Source organism: Thamnophis sirtalis, unplaced genomic scaffold (assembly GCF_051295495.1).
Source record: "Thamnophis sirtalis isolate CommonGarterSnake01/CBP01778 unplaced genomic scaffold, rThaSir2_p1.2 scaffold_15, whole genome shotgun sequence".
Classification (NCBI taxonomy): Eukaryota; Metazoa; Chordata; class Lepidosauria; order Squamata; family Natricidae; genus Thamnophis; species Thamnophis sirtalis.
Window position 1 is genome coordinate 12,097,093 of NW_028261395.1, and position 15,585 is coordinate 12,112,677.

Genomic DNA, 15,585 nt, shown 5'->3' on the forward strand with positions numbered 1-15,585 from the left:
GCTCCTTCCGGAAGGAATGCTAGTAACATGGAGGGAAAAGAAATACCAGATAGATACTTTGGAGAAAGCTCAAGAATTTCAGGAATTCTTAACTGCAGACAAAGAGAGGTTTAGTAAAGAAGAAAGTAGAAGTAGAAAGTAGAAGACAAGAAGACATTATAACTGAATCCCAACTGGAGGAGCGAGAGACGAGAAAGTTCAGAGAACGAGAGAGATATGGCAGAGAAGAATCAAGATCAAGGTCGCCAATTGAGACAAGATCTAAAGGTGCCCTTAAAGCAAACAATAAGTAAAGAATCTGAGGAATGGGAAACGAATATACTATCAGCAAATATAAATTGTCTTAACATAACATTAAAAAGAAAACGTGTACGGTTGGACTTATTAAAACAAAAGTTAGATGTAATCTGTCTTCAGGAAACCCACATAAAAGAGAAATACAATAATTTGTTGAAATGCCCAAAATTAGGAAAAGTATTCTGTTCGTCAGCACAAACAAGAAAAAGAGGAATTGTGATGTACATAAAAGAATGGTTAAACCCAAAATTAAAATATGTAGATAAAGAGGGTAGAATATTAATGGTGGAGATAACGAATGGTGGGAAAAAAATCTTACTAGTAGGAATTTATGCCCCAAACCAAAAACAAGAAAGATTTTATGTAAATTTACATAAGAGGATAAATGAAATAAATTGGCAAAATATATGTATTTTAGGGGACTTTAACGCAGTAGTAGACAGTAAAATTGATTATAAGGGTACACATAAGAAAAGCACCAGAAGGAAATTACCGACCGCCTATACAAATATGGTGAAGGAATTAGACCTCTATAATGTCTGGCGAACAATGAATGATAAGATACAACAGTACACGTTTTACTCTCAACCACATAATTCTTGGTCACGTATTGATATGGTTTGGTCAAACCCAGTACTACTTATGGATACAGTAAATATTGAAATATTAACAAACAAGTGGGCCAACCATCATCCAGTTCTATGGCAATGGAAAGGAAAGACAAAGATAAAATCTAGGTGGACGTTAAATCAGAATATATTACAAGAGAAACAATTTGTACAATCAATAGAAAAAGAATTGGGTTACTTTTTCCAAGAAAACTGTAAAGAGCAGACATCAACACAAAACGTCTGGGATACGATGAAGGCAGTCGTGAGGGGAACATCAATAGCTTATATAGCAAGAAGAAACAAAATGCATAGGGGAAAACTCAACACATTGAACAAAGAATTGAGAGAGATAGAACTGTTGATTCAGAAAGAGCCAGACAATATCAAATACAGGGAAAAAGGAGATTTAATTAAACATCAAATAAATCTGATATCTCAAGAAGAAGTAGCCTGAAACATTAAGAGAATGAAGCAGAACTACTTTGAACATGCAAATAAAACTGGGAGATGGTTGGCTCATAAAAAAGAAAAGACAATGCAAAAAAAAAAACTATTAAACAACTGAGGGACGAGGAGGGGAATTTGAAACAAGAAATAGGGGAAAAGAAAAAGATCGTACAGAATTACTACAAGAAACTATATGAACTGGATGAAATTAGTGAACAAGACATTAGAAAATACTTAATAGAATAGAAACTTCCAGCCTTGTCGGAGGAGATGAGAGAGATGCTTGATAAGGAAATTACACAAGAGGAATTGAAAAAGGCCATCCAAAAACAAAAAAACAATAAAACACCCGGTCCGGATGGGCTTCCGTCGGAAATCTATAAAAAATTCCAAAACACTTTAGAAGACAAACTATTAGAATTATTTAATGAGGTACTACAAAAAGGTAAGGTCCCAAAATCCTGGGGGGAAGCTTTCATTACCCTAATACCAAAGGAAGAGGCGGATAACAGTAAAATTCAAAACTACAGACCTATATATCCTTGCTAAACGCGGATTACAAAATTTTTATATCAGTTTTGGCGGAAAGATTAAAAATAATATTAAATCAAAACATTCATTCGGATCAAAATTGTTTTCTCCCTAAAAGACACATTCAGAATAACACAAGAATAATAATTAATACTCTGGAATTTTATGAAACAAGATCTGGGAAACAATTAGCGTTAATTTTTGTCGATGTGCAGAAAGCATTCAATGATTTAGACTGGAATTTTTTAATCACACAACTAAAAATGATGAAATTCGGTGACAAATTTATTAAGATTATAGAAACCATATACTCACAGCAATTGGCAAATATTATAATTAATGGAGAATTAACAGAGAGGGTACAGATCGGAAAGGGTGTCAGACAAGGTTGTCCGCTTTCCCCATTATTATTTATTATGTCGTTAGAGGTACTCCTAAACCAGATAAGATTAAATCAGGAAATTAGGGGTTTGACCATAAAAAAAGAACAATATAAAACACAGGCCTTCGCGGACGACATGGTCTTTATTGTTGAAGACCCTCTAACCTCAGGACCGAAATTAATGAAAGACATTGAGGACTTTGGGCGTGTGGCCGGACTAAAAATAAATAAGGAAAAAACAAAAATGATTATAAAAAACTTTCCCAAAAAACAGATAGAAGAACTAGAAAAAGCAATGGAAATTAAGGTAACCAAAAAGGTCAAATACTTAGGGATTTGGCTATCTGTGAAATGTTCTTCTATAAAAGAAGATAACTATAATAAATTATTACGAAACATTCAAAAAGATTTTAAAAATTGGTCGAAGTTACAAATATCGTTGATGGGAAGAATCTCAGTAATTAAGATGAATGTCTTGCCAAAAATACTTTATTTATTTCAAACGGCACCGATTAAATTAGGAGAAAAATTTTATAATGACTTGGATAAAATGGTACAAAACTTTGTGTGGAACGGCAAAAAGCCTAGAATTAAATATAAATATCTCCAAGATAAAAGAACATAAGATGGAATGGGTCTACCAGAATGGAAGACATACCACCAAGCAGTAACAACAATGTGGATAAAGGAGTGGGTAATATTAACCAATAAAAGAATCCTAACTATAGAAGGTTACGACTTGCAATGGGGGTGGCACAATTATTTATGGTGTGAGGGAAACAAAGTCCACAACTACTTTAAAAGACATCATCTAAGAGGGGTACTGATAAATGATTGGCTTGAAATTAAAAGGAAATTCTATATCCAAATATCCAAATGGATATCCCCGACGAAAGCCCTGATATACCCAAATCTGATAAACTTCGACAAAAATGTTGTTTATAAACAATTTTTAGACAACCAAAATAGATTAAACTCCAGGGAAAACTTGGCTGAAATGGGAATAAATATTGATTGGTGGCCATACTTTCAAATACAAAATAAGTATAAATCAGATCTAGCACAATTTGGCTTTCAGGACAGGGACCAGGAATTGGATAAAATTTTAATAGGACCAGACGAGAAATTAATCTCGAAAATATATGACTGTTTGCTAATTCAAAAAATGGAAACAGAAAGAGTGAAAGAAGTTATGGTAACCTGGGCCCAGAATATTGGCCACACAATTAAGTTAGATGATTGGGAAAGGGTATGGGAGTGGAACGTGAAATTAACTATGTCGACGGCCTACAAAGAAAATGTATATAAAATGTTTTACCGCTGGCATCTCTCTCCGACAAGACTGGCAAAAATTTCCACAAAATCATTGGCCAAATGCTGGAAATGCAAAATAACACTGGGCACATACTACCACATGTAGTGGACGTGTCTGGTGGCTAAGACATATTGGAAGCGAATACTAAGGTGGCTAAATGAAATTATGTCAACTAAATTAAACCTCAATCCAGAAATGTTTCTATTAGGGATAATAGATCTAAAAATAATTAAAACTAATCAATATTTACTCATCCATATCTTGCATAGATAGTTTTATTTTCCATTTTCATTTTCGTACAGTCACACATATACTGTAAAGAACCGGGGCTATATAACATTAAACAATAAACACAGCCATTCCTCTTGTCAATAATACCCCCCAAAATAGAAACCCAATGTACCTCTTCGACCCTCCATACACCCTTTCTTTTGCCCCCCTCCAACTTTCCGTCTTCCCACCATCATTCTCCTCTACCCTACTTCCCCTCCCCCTCTACCACACCTCTCTCCCAATACACTCCCTCCCTTCCTTCTCACCCTCCCTCCAATCCTCTCTCTCACCCTCTCTACCCCTCTTTCTTCTTTCTCTCTACTCCTCCCTTCGGTGTATTCCTACTATCTATTAATATATTCAGCTTGTCCTATTTTTACACTGGAATTAAAGAGCAACAGTATACAAGTGCAATCGTGTTACTTTAAAATCTAGCACATACTATATATCCCCCTCCCCCCTCCCCCTTAAGACCCCACCTCCCTTCCCCCCTCCCGACTTCCCAGAGCCCGTACACGGTGTAGCTTTTTAACAAACACAGTCTAAGATATATTAAGACAAAGGAAATTTTAAAAAAAGAAAGTCAATAACATCTCTGCGTTGAACTCAGCTTCTTGCTGTTGCACAAACTTTAAGCAGTTTAAATTATTCCTAATCTTAAGCATAGGCTATCTGGAATTTCTTAGTCCTGTATTTGTTTTGTGTATAGTCAATCCATTTTTTCCAGTCTCGTTTATATCTCTCATTTGAGTGGTCTTTAAGATATGCCGATATTTTAGCCATCTCGGCTAGGTTTGTGACTTGTAGGCAAGTCTTCCTTCTTCCAGTATTGCACCACCAACAGTCTTGCTGCCGTTATTAGGTGCAGAACCAAGTTGGTCTCTACCGCTGTAAAGTCAGTACATATACCTAGAAAAAATAACTGAGGAGTAAATTTTATCCTTCTTTTAAAGATATTTTGCATGATCCACCACATTTTTATCCAAAATGCCTTACCTTTTGACAAGTCCACCATATATGAAAATATGTAGCATCGAGAGAACCACATCTCCAACATTTAGGCTGTACCTTCGGATACATAGAAGCCAGCTTTTTAGGATCTAAATGCCATCTATAAAACATCTTATAAAATTTTTCTCTCAGGTTTTGTGCTTGTGTAAATTTCACATTTCTTACCCATATTCTTTCCCACGTGTCCAACATTATTGGTTCTTCAATATTCTGAGCCCACTTTATCATAAAATCTTTAACCAATTCCGTTTCCGAATCCATCTGTATTAGTATATTATATATCCTCTTTATATGCATTAAGCTTTGATCTCTTATTTGTTTAAACAAATTATCCTCAACTTGGATAAAACCAGTTTTTTGGTCTATTTTCCACCTGGCCTGTAATTGGCCATACTGGAACCATGTTTGAACTACCTTCTCCTCTTTCAATACCTCTAAAGATTTTAGTTGTAGAACCCCCCTTTCCAAAGTGAGAAGTTGTCTGTAAGTGGTTCTATCGTGTTTTTGTTCTATATTCATATTTTCAATTGCATGTCTAGGAATTGCCCACATGGGTAACTTATCATTTAGTTTATGTTGATATTTTTTCCAGACCCGCAATAAGGCATTTCTTAAGATATGACTTTTAAAATTCTTATCCAATTTTTTGTTGAATAACAAGTAAGCATGCCAACCATATACCAGATCATGTCCCTCGATATTCAGTATTCTATCATTGGTTAAATGAGTCCAATCACTAATTGCGGATAGCGCCACTGCATCATAATATAATTTTAGGTTAGGTAATTTCAAGCCTCCTCTCTCGCGTACATCTTGCATTATTTTTATCTTTACCCTCGGCTTCTTTCCAGCCCATACAAATTTGTTGATACCCTTCTGCCATTCTAAAAGATTCGCATCTTTTTTAAGTATAGGTAGCATTTGAAAAAGAAATAAAAATTTTGATAAAATGTTCATTTTCACTGCCACTATCCTACCCAGCAAAGATAAGTGCAATTTCTCCCATTTTTCATCTCTATCTGTATACTCCGCCAAAGTGGTTCATAATTATGCTTATATAGTTTCCCATTTGAGGCTAAGATATTGACCCCAAGATATTTGACTTTTTTAACTACCTCACATACTAGCATCCCTCCTAGTTCTTCCTTTTGTTTAGTATTCATATTTATAGCTAATATTTTGGTTTTTCCTCAATTTATTTTAAAACCAGACACTTGACCATATTGATTAATCGTGTTCATTAAAACCATACTAGATTCCTACAGTTGTTCCAATATTATGACCAAATCATCTGCAAAAGTGCAGACTCTGTATTCTTGCTGCCTAATCTTGATCCCTTTTAGACCATCCAAGCCCCGTATTTTATTCAATAGTACTTCCAAAGTTATAATGAACAATAGTGGGGACAAAGGACAGCCCCGATTTGAAAAGAGTCTGTTAAACTTCCGTTGACTATGATTTGAGCTGTTTGCTGTTGGTATATTGCTTTAATTGACCGCAAAAAGCTATCTCCTATCTGCATTTTTTGCAATATCTTCAACAGAAATTGCCAATTAACTCGATCAAAGGCCTTCTCAGCATCCAAAAATATGAACGCAGCAGGGATTTGGATGTTCTTTCCCAAATATTCTAATGCATTAATGATTAGTCTAACATTACTCTTCATCTGTCTCCCCTGTATAAAACCTGTTTGGTCGATATGTATCAATTGTTGAATAACCACCATTAACCTATTTGCTAGTATTTTAGTAAAAATTTTATAATCTACATTAAGTAATGAGATAGGTCTATAATTTTTTGGTTGGGTAATATCTTGATCTTCTTTGGGTATCAACGAAATAAACGCTGTCTTCCAAGATGGGGGCACTTTACCTTCCATTTGAATTTTATTAAATAGTTCTCTAAGAGCTTCTACCATTTCTAACTGTAAGTTTTTATAGTAAACCACTGTCAAGCCATCTGTGCCTGGCGGTTTCCCTAACTTTAGTTGTTTGATTACCTGCAAGATTTCCCCTGAGGTTATTGGTTGGTTCAACTTTTGCCTGTACTCTTCTCTAACTAGGGGTATTTTCTCTTTATCTAAGTATTTGTCTATGTCTAAACCCTTAATTTTGTCCCCTTTGTACAATTCTGTAAAAAATTCCCGAAATGCCTTTTGAATCTCCTCCTGTTGAAACACCTCCTTCCCTCTATAACTCAATTTGGTTACATTTCAAATTTTCCTTTTTTTCCTAATCTGATAAGCTAACCATCTGCCCGGTTTATTTGTGTTACAAAAAGTGTTGTGTTTTGCATATAATAAACTAGTGGCTACCTGGTCAGAGATCAACATATCAAATTGGGATTTTAATATGGTGATTGCTTCCTTAGCCTTTGTATCGCCTGGATTCAATGTTAACTCCAACTCTTTTCCTTTAATTTCCTCTTCCAATTCTTTTCGTTTTTTCCCCTGTTTATGTCTATGTATTTTGTTTATATTCATCAGTACTCCTCTCATATACGCTTTGCTTGCATCCCATACAAATTCCATAGATGTACCCTTATTCATATTCAGAACAAAGTATTCAGATAATAACTTTTTACAATCATTAATGTACTTTTCATATCTGAATAAGTTTTCATTCAGCCTCCAAGACCTTCTTGCCTGCACTACCCTTCCCAATTCCATCCAAACTGGGTTATGATCCGAAAGGACCCTCGCCGCAATCTTTGTCTTCTTCACCCTAGAAAGTAAATCATTAGTGATTAGTATAAAATCAATCCTTGAAAGGGATTGATGTCTATCAGAAAAAAAGGTGAAGTCATATTCCTCTGCGTTTCTTTCTTGCCAAACATCTCTCAATTCGAAGTCGTCCATCATGTCAAAAAAAGGTTTGGGTAACTTAGCTCGGATTTTAGTATTTGGGCAAGAGGTCTTCTTATCTCTTTTAGTGTCAATCACGCCATTCCAGTCACCCAATAGTATACAAGACTTAAAGTCCCACTGTACTAATTTAGCATAAAGATTTCTATAGAATCTGTCTTGCTGTTGATTAGGAGCATAAATTCCCAAAAGTAATGTCTTTTTCCCTTCTAAGATTAGGTCTAGCGCGATATATCTTCCAAAGGGATCTGCTTCAATTAGTTCAGCCTTAATGTTTTTTCTTAAGTATACAACTATACCATTTTTCTTTTCCGTAGCAGAGGTCACAAAATGTTGACCAAGTTTGGGGTTAAACAAATATTTTTGATCAGTTGATTTGATATGAGTTTCTTGCAGACAAATTATATCATTCTTGAACTGTTTGAGATAGTGAAATATTTTCTTTTTCTTCTGTGGAGAGTTCAGTCCATTGACATTCCATGTCAAAATCTTAGTTGTCATTTTTGGTTGCCTGAAGCTTTTTTAGAGCTTCCTGCATGGCCTGTTTAACCTTTGGCCTAGCTCCTCCCATGGCTTCTGAGCTTGTTGCTGTAACTCCTTGATCAATGGCGGGTGATTGTTGAGGTTGTTGCATTGTAGCTTGTTTTTCCATTTGTCTGGTAGTCATACGGCTAGGTCTTTGTTCCATGACCCCTTGCCCTTCCGGGAGGAGAAAATGGTGCGTTTTGTCTGGTAGTTGTGTGGTTTGCTGTCTATCTTGTCCTTCTCGTTGTGTTTCTCCAGATCCAGATGATTCAGGGTGTCCCACCTTCAGAATCTTGTGATAGAAATCTCGAGCTTTCCATACAGAGTTGAGACGATATCTTTGCTTGTCCAATGTAATTATAATACCAAATGGCACATCCCATCTATACTGTATCTGACGATTTCTGAGTTCTTCCACTAGAAAAGCATAATCTCTCCTGGCTCTTAGCATTTGAGGTGGTATTTCTTTCAAGACAATCAAATCCTGTCTGCCAATTTGAAGCCTGGTGTTATAGGACTCTTGTAGTATCATGTTTCTGAACTCTCTTGTGGCAAAGTATATAACTACATCTCGGGGGAGTTGCTTCTGTTTTGCTGCCCAAGAATTAACACGATAAATTTTATCGATCTGCCAGTCAAAATTGGACCCCGGTCTTCCCACCAGACGGTCAAATGCCTCTGAAAAAATCTGCTTCAAGTTCTCCTGTTTGCCTTCGCGCAGCCCCCTGACTCTTAATGCAAGCTCCATCTGTCTGTACTGTATCATAATAATTTGTTTTTCAGCGTTTTCAACTTTTTGTTGCACCACTTCAGTTTTGGATGTCAAATTGGTGTTAGCTTCATTAAGAACCTCTAGATTATCTTTCATTCCAGAAACATGTTCTGTCAATACAGTTACAAGTCCCAGCATATCATCATTTATTTTGGCAATCCTAGTATCAAGCTTATCATATAAGTCCACCTTAAACTCTTTCATCTCGTTCTTTATCTCCTCTCTGAATTCTCTGAAAGTTTCTAAATTCTGCTCTTTAAATTCTCTAAAAGTTTCCCAAAAAAGTTCTTTTGTTAGCAAATCTCCAGTAGGGGGCATAGAGGGTGGAAGCTGCAACTTTGTGCCAGGTATGGGGGATGTGCTCCTAGGAGGAAGTTTCGGCCCAGGATTTAGTTTTGATGCCATTATATCTTTTCTTCAAGCAATCAATCAAACTCTACTGGCTCGCTGTGCAGCTTACAAGAAAAAAAGTATTAAGTCACCCTTTTATTTGTTCTTAGGGGTTTTTCAAAACATTTCAGAAAAGGGCATTGTAACAAAGCAGCTCGGCATATTCAGCACCATTTTGGACTTCTCTATATCAAATATATAAATTAGCAAAGTTAATAAGAGGAAAGTCTTGTAAACTCTTCAGAGAAGTGAAACTAATTAATAAGATACTGCTAGCCAACTTTTCCTCCCTTTTTGCAGAAAGTTTGCAGAAGGTTTCAAAAGATTAGCATTGTAACAAAACAGTTCAGCATATTCACCTCTGTTTGGAATGTCTCTATATTAGCAAAGAGTCTTTTTAAACTTTTAAAGTTGATAAGAAAAAAGTCTTGTAAGCTCTTCAGAGAAGTGAAACTAATTAGTAAGAAACTGCTGGCTGGCTATTCCTTTGATCTTTTTTATCACTGTTCTTTGCCAAAGAATTAGGAATGTGGCATTGTTACGGAGAATGCACAATCGCCATTTTAGGAGCTTATTTTTTAAGAAAAAAAAACCAAGTGCACGAAGGAAGCTCTTGTAAAAAATGAAGCTAGGATTTTTTTTTAAAAAGCAGATAAGGTTCTCAGATACGGACTCTGCTTGTATTAATTTCAGATAAATAGTTCAAATATTGTCCTAAGTGGAGGTGCCTTGCTTTGCGCCGTAATAAACAGCTAGGGATTTCTGGCACAGAGATATGATTCAGCCTCGGCTGGCCCCCCCTTCTATTCGCAGCAAAAAAAAAGCTGCAAACTTCAAAGGAAAAACTCTTACCAGCTGGATCTCTCTCTCGCTCTTCTTTGCCTGAAGAATGAGGTATCTACCAGGTATCTAGGCAGATAACGCGACCAGAAAAACCCGGGGGCAGCTCAATTAAGCTACCACCATCAGCAAGGTCCTGCCCAGGAAGTCCCTACTCATCCATATCTTGACGGCGGCAAGAATCGCATATGCGCAGTGCTGGAAGAAAGAAAATGCCCCCTCTAGTACAATGGTTATGAATAAAATTTTAGAAATAGCAGAAATGAATAGATTGACAATGCTGATTAACGAAAAAGAAGACACAGACTTCTACAAAGTCTGGGAGAAATTATACAAATGGTTTGATAAGAAAGACAATGAGAATTAAGATATATAAATGAGATATTTTATTAACTAAAAATAACTTAAGTAACAATCTAAATATACAATATACAAAGACTAAGTAACAAATGAGATAAGAAATGTATTAGAGGTGAGAATTCACCTACAAGTAATATCAATAGACTACAGTGTTGAAAAAACTTGGATGATCTGATAGGAAAAATCCGTTATGAATATCTGCATAGAATTAGTAACCTAGTTTTATATTAGGCAAGGTGAGATGAACTATGTATACATATGTATGAATTTTTGCCGTTTGCGCTGTAAATATGTAATGAGTTCTATTTCTTTTTTTTTGTATTTTGTAAATCTTGCCTTTTTTTATAACCTTCAATAAAAAATTAAAAAAAAATCTTATCAACCATCAAAATGGGAAGGAGGGAAAGAAGGAGGAAAAAGCAAATGGAAGGGAAGGGAATGTTTAACTGGCGTCCTATCCAAGAACTATGAAGGCTGCAGTGGTTTGTTGCAGATAGGAACTTTCTCTAAGGTTAAAGGATCAAGTGGATCACTCAGCTCCCTCTCAATCCATCATTTCCCCTCCTTCTGTTTTCCATCCTGGATCCTCTAGCCCACTCCTCTCATCAAACTGACTCCTTCACTTAATTTATTTCAAGATTTCTTTCCTTTCTTTCCTTTCATTGGGGCTCACACAGGCGCAGCACACAGTGCGCACGTCCACTATTGGCTGGTTGCTTTAAAAACAGTATAGCACATGTACGGGCAGGTAGGCCAAACAAGCCACCATGCTGGTACACTGTCAGCTGCTCCCGGCTACTACCGGTATGACTGGCCCAGGAGAAACCCACCACTGCACCACATGTGGTAGTAGTTGCCTGGTTGACTACAGGGGAACCTGGTCCCCATTGTGGTCCAAGGCACCTTCCGGGTGAACTACAAACAATTCTGCAAAAACCTCCCTATGACAGTGGTCAGCGGAAACCTTCAGAGCCTACTGGGGCTTGATTGGTTCCAAGCTTTGGGGATGGAAATGATAGGAGTCAACTCCGTGGGGGAGGACGCCGCTGAAGCCATCTTTAAGGAGTTTGAGGACGTCTTCGGCACCAGTCTGGGTAAGTACAAAGGAACCCCAATTTCCTTTAGTTTAGACCCCACAATAGCCGCAATTAGGCTAAAACCCAGGAGAGTACCTTTCGCTCTCTGTCCAAAAATTGACAAAGAAATTGATAAGCTTGTGAGCCAGGGCATCTTAGAACCAGTTGATCATGCACGCTGGGAGACGCCAATTGTGACAACTGTCAAGCTTGACGTGTCTGTTTGCATCTGCTCGGACTATAAATGCACAATTAATAAAGAGATACAACAAAGTGCCTACCCTGTACCCATTGTACAGCACCTATTGCATTCGCTCGGCCGAGGAAAAATATTTGCAAAATTGGATATGGCGCAAGCATACCAACAATTGCCAGTAGATGGTGCTACTGCGGAGGCCCAAACCATTGTGATGCACAGGGGTGTGTTTAAATGCCACCGCCTGCAATTTGGTGTTAGTATCACCCTGGACTGTTCCAAAGCATCATGGAATGACTTTTGCAGGGGATTCCAGGAGTCATCCCCTATTTCGACAACATCTTGGTATCGGCTGCAAATGAGGCACAACTTTTAAAACATGTATGAACAGTTTTGGCCAGAATTAGAAACAAGGGTCTCCGCCTCAAAAAAGAAAAAGAAAAATGCCAAATTAATGTACTGAAGGTTGAATTCCTAGGGTACATGATCGATGGGTCTGGAATCCACCCGACCTCACAAAAAATCAGAGCTATTAAGGATGCCCCCACACCTTGCAATCAGACCAAACTGTAAGCATTTCTCGGGCTCCTTAATTTCTACAGCATCTTTCTCAAACAGAAAGCCACTGTTGCTGAGCCGCTACATCGCCTTCTAGCCAAGAATGTGAAATGGTGCTGGGGCAAAACCGAGGCTGCCGCATTCGCCGCAGTAAAATGACTCGTCAATGGATTCTTTCCTAGTGCAATACAGCCAGACCCTGCCTTTGGTGTTGACCTGTGACACCTCCCCATTTGGTGTCAGCGCTGTCCTCAGCCACCGCATGCCCAACAGAACCAAAGCCCCCATTGCATTTTACTCCAGGACATTGTCCGCCGTGGAGCAGAACTACAGCCAATTGGACGCGAGGCTTTGGCTGCAGTGGCCTAAGTAAAGAGATTCCACAAATATCTCTATGGCCAGGATTTTGAACTGGTTACAGACCACAAACCATTGTTGGGGTTACTGGCTGGAATCACCCCACCCCGGTATCATTATCCTCCCAAATGACCAGGTGGACAATTTTTTTAGCAGCCTATTCCTATCACCTCATTCACCGTCTGGCTCCACTTTAGGGCATGCAGATGCATTGAGCCAATGCCCATTGCCAGATGTCCTTGCTGACCCCACCCCCAAGATGGTCCTCCCCATTGACTACCTGGAAACTGGACCTGTCTCATCTAGTGATGTTTCATGCCACTCTGCAAAGGACCCCATAATAAAGCAAATTTTGAACTGGATGTGGAGGGGGTGGCCCAAAGGGCCTGTTGGGGCTGATTTCAAAATGTATTTTGCCAAACGTGCTGAATTGTCAGTCATTAATGGGTGTTTGCTGTGGGGGGGGGCAGAGTAGTCATTCCCAACCAACTGTGCATTGCAGTACTAGAAGCATTACATGTAGGGCATCCTGGGATAGTCAGGATGAAGTGTCTAGCAAGGAGTTATTTTTGGTGGCCTAACATGGACAGGTAGATCGAAGAATGGGTAGCCACATGCACACCCTGTCAGGAGTCCAGACCAGCTCCCCGAAAGCGCCCTCTAAGGAGTGGGAGCGATCACAAGCACCATGGTCCAGAGAACACATTGACTTTGCTGGACCAGTTCATGGCCGAACGTTCTTCATAGTTGTGAACACTAACTCAAAATGGTTAGAAGTAGTCCTGATGAATTCCCCTACAGCGGAATCAGTCATCAAGGTACTACGGAGTCTTTTCTCCATGCACGGCCTGCCTGATATCCTAGTCTCTGACAAAGGCCCCCAATTCACAGCTATGCCATTCGAGACCTTCCTAGCATCTCAGGGAATCAGGCATGCCCTGGTCGTGCCATTCCATCCAGCCTCCAATGGTCAGGTGGGGAGAATGGTAAGATCCACAAAAGAGGCCCTCAATAGGATGGGCCCAGGTGATTGGCAAACACGAATTGACTATTCGTCATCAGTAAATTGATATTTACTGATTCAACACATCACACCCAGTGCTACCACTGGGAGAAGCCCATCTGAACTCCTCATGGGCCGCCGCCTAAGGTCGCACTTAGACCGGCTACACCCAAATTATTCCACTTCAACACACACACACCCGACTCCACCAGCAAGGTTAGATCATTTACCATTGGAGATGGTGTATACACCCACAACTACACTGGGGGAACGCTGTGGATTCCTGCCACTGTAGTTGGAATCACCAGTCCTCAATCATATACAATAGAACTTGAGGACAGTAGAAATTGGAGAAGGCACATAGACCAACTCAGTAGCCGCATGTCCAACTCCATGCTTAGACAACCAACAGAAACTCCTGCATGAACTAGTTAAAACCGAACAAAACAAAATAACAATCATTCCAGGTCCAACTCAAGCCCGAGAATATTGGAAGACTTATCTGACTTTGATGCAGGCCCTCAGCGAGCTCCAAGAGAGTTAACCTCAGAAGTTCCAGCCACAGCTTCTGAAAAGTTCCAGGAGCTTCCATCAGGCAGAGCTGCAGAGCACACAGGTCCATCTGACTCATCCAAAGGAAACACCAATACTGAACTGCACAGGTCAAGTAGAGCTACGCAAAGGCCTGCCTATCTATGTGACTACGTCACCAGTGAGATTATTCCATCTTAGAAGGGAGGGGTGTTAGATATTCTCCCCCCGCCCGACAGAGGTTTCCACCAAGGTCCTCTGTTCCAGCGGGAACAGAGGCTCAATCCCATTGGGCAAGAGGTCTGACAGATCCCTTTAAAAGGGGATGCTGCCCGACCATTCTTCAGCCGGATGTTTACCTGACTTGCAATAAACAACTGTTGTTACTGGAGCCTTTGTGTGCCTTCCTTTACCCAATCTAACACAAGCAAAGCTGGAGAAACCTCAGGGGCTGCATCCCCCCCAAAAAAAATTCAGCCTGGGGACACATAAACCAGGATAGTCTCTTCCAAGGAATCTGGGGGAGGTGCCCCAGATCCCCTCCTACTTCCTAGCCATCTTGGGCCTTTTCTATGGGTCTGGGCTTTGCTTTCCCGCGTGCCTTATGCATGGAAATAGGTGACAGTGGAACATGGGCCTTGGGCTCCCCCCCCCCTTCCCAGGGCTCAGAAGATGGAACTTGGAGGGGGTTTTCCATTTGCAACACGAGGCTCCTGAGCTCCCCTTTCTTCCCCACCCTTCATTCCTCCCTTGAGATGAGAGGCAGCCTTGATTTCTCCATCCCTTTTCACTTGGTTTCCTCTGATTTCTCCCTCTCTGTGTGTTTATTTGTGGGTGTATTTTTTTTTCAACTGAGCAAAGTTCTCATAACTACTTTTTCATTCCAGTTCATTTTATATTTGTAGTCTGGCCACACTATTGCATCAGCCCTTTTGTAGGGGTGCCCTTGAGTACTGACTTTCAAAACAAAGCAAATGTTGGTGTGGACTCAGCAGGCAGCTACTTCAGATATGTGGCATGCTCTGGCATTAACTGTCCCCCAGGGTTTTCTCTCTAACCACAATGCCAACAAATGTCACATTTCTAGTTAGCTTCAGCCACATGTGCCATTTATTCTCTCTGGGGTGACTTTCAAGCATGGAGACCCCAAACCTCTCAATTCAAGATGATGGATTTAATTCCATCTCTGCTCCTGTTATTATGAGCCACACAGGGATTATTTCCCTTTCATTTCCCTCCCAAGAGAA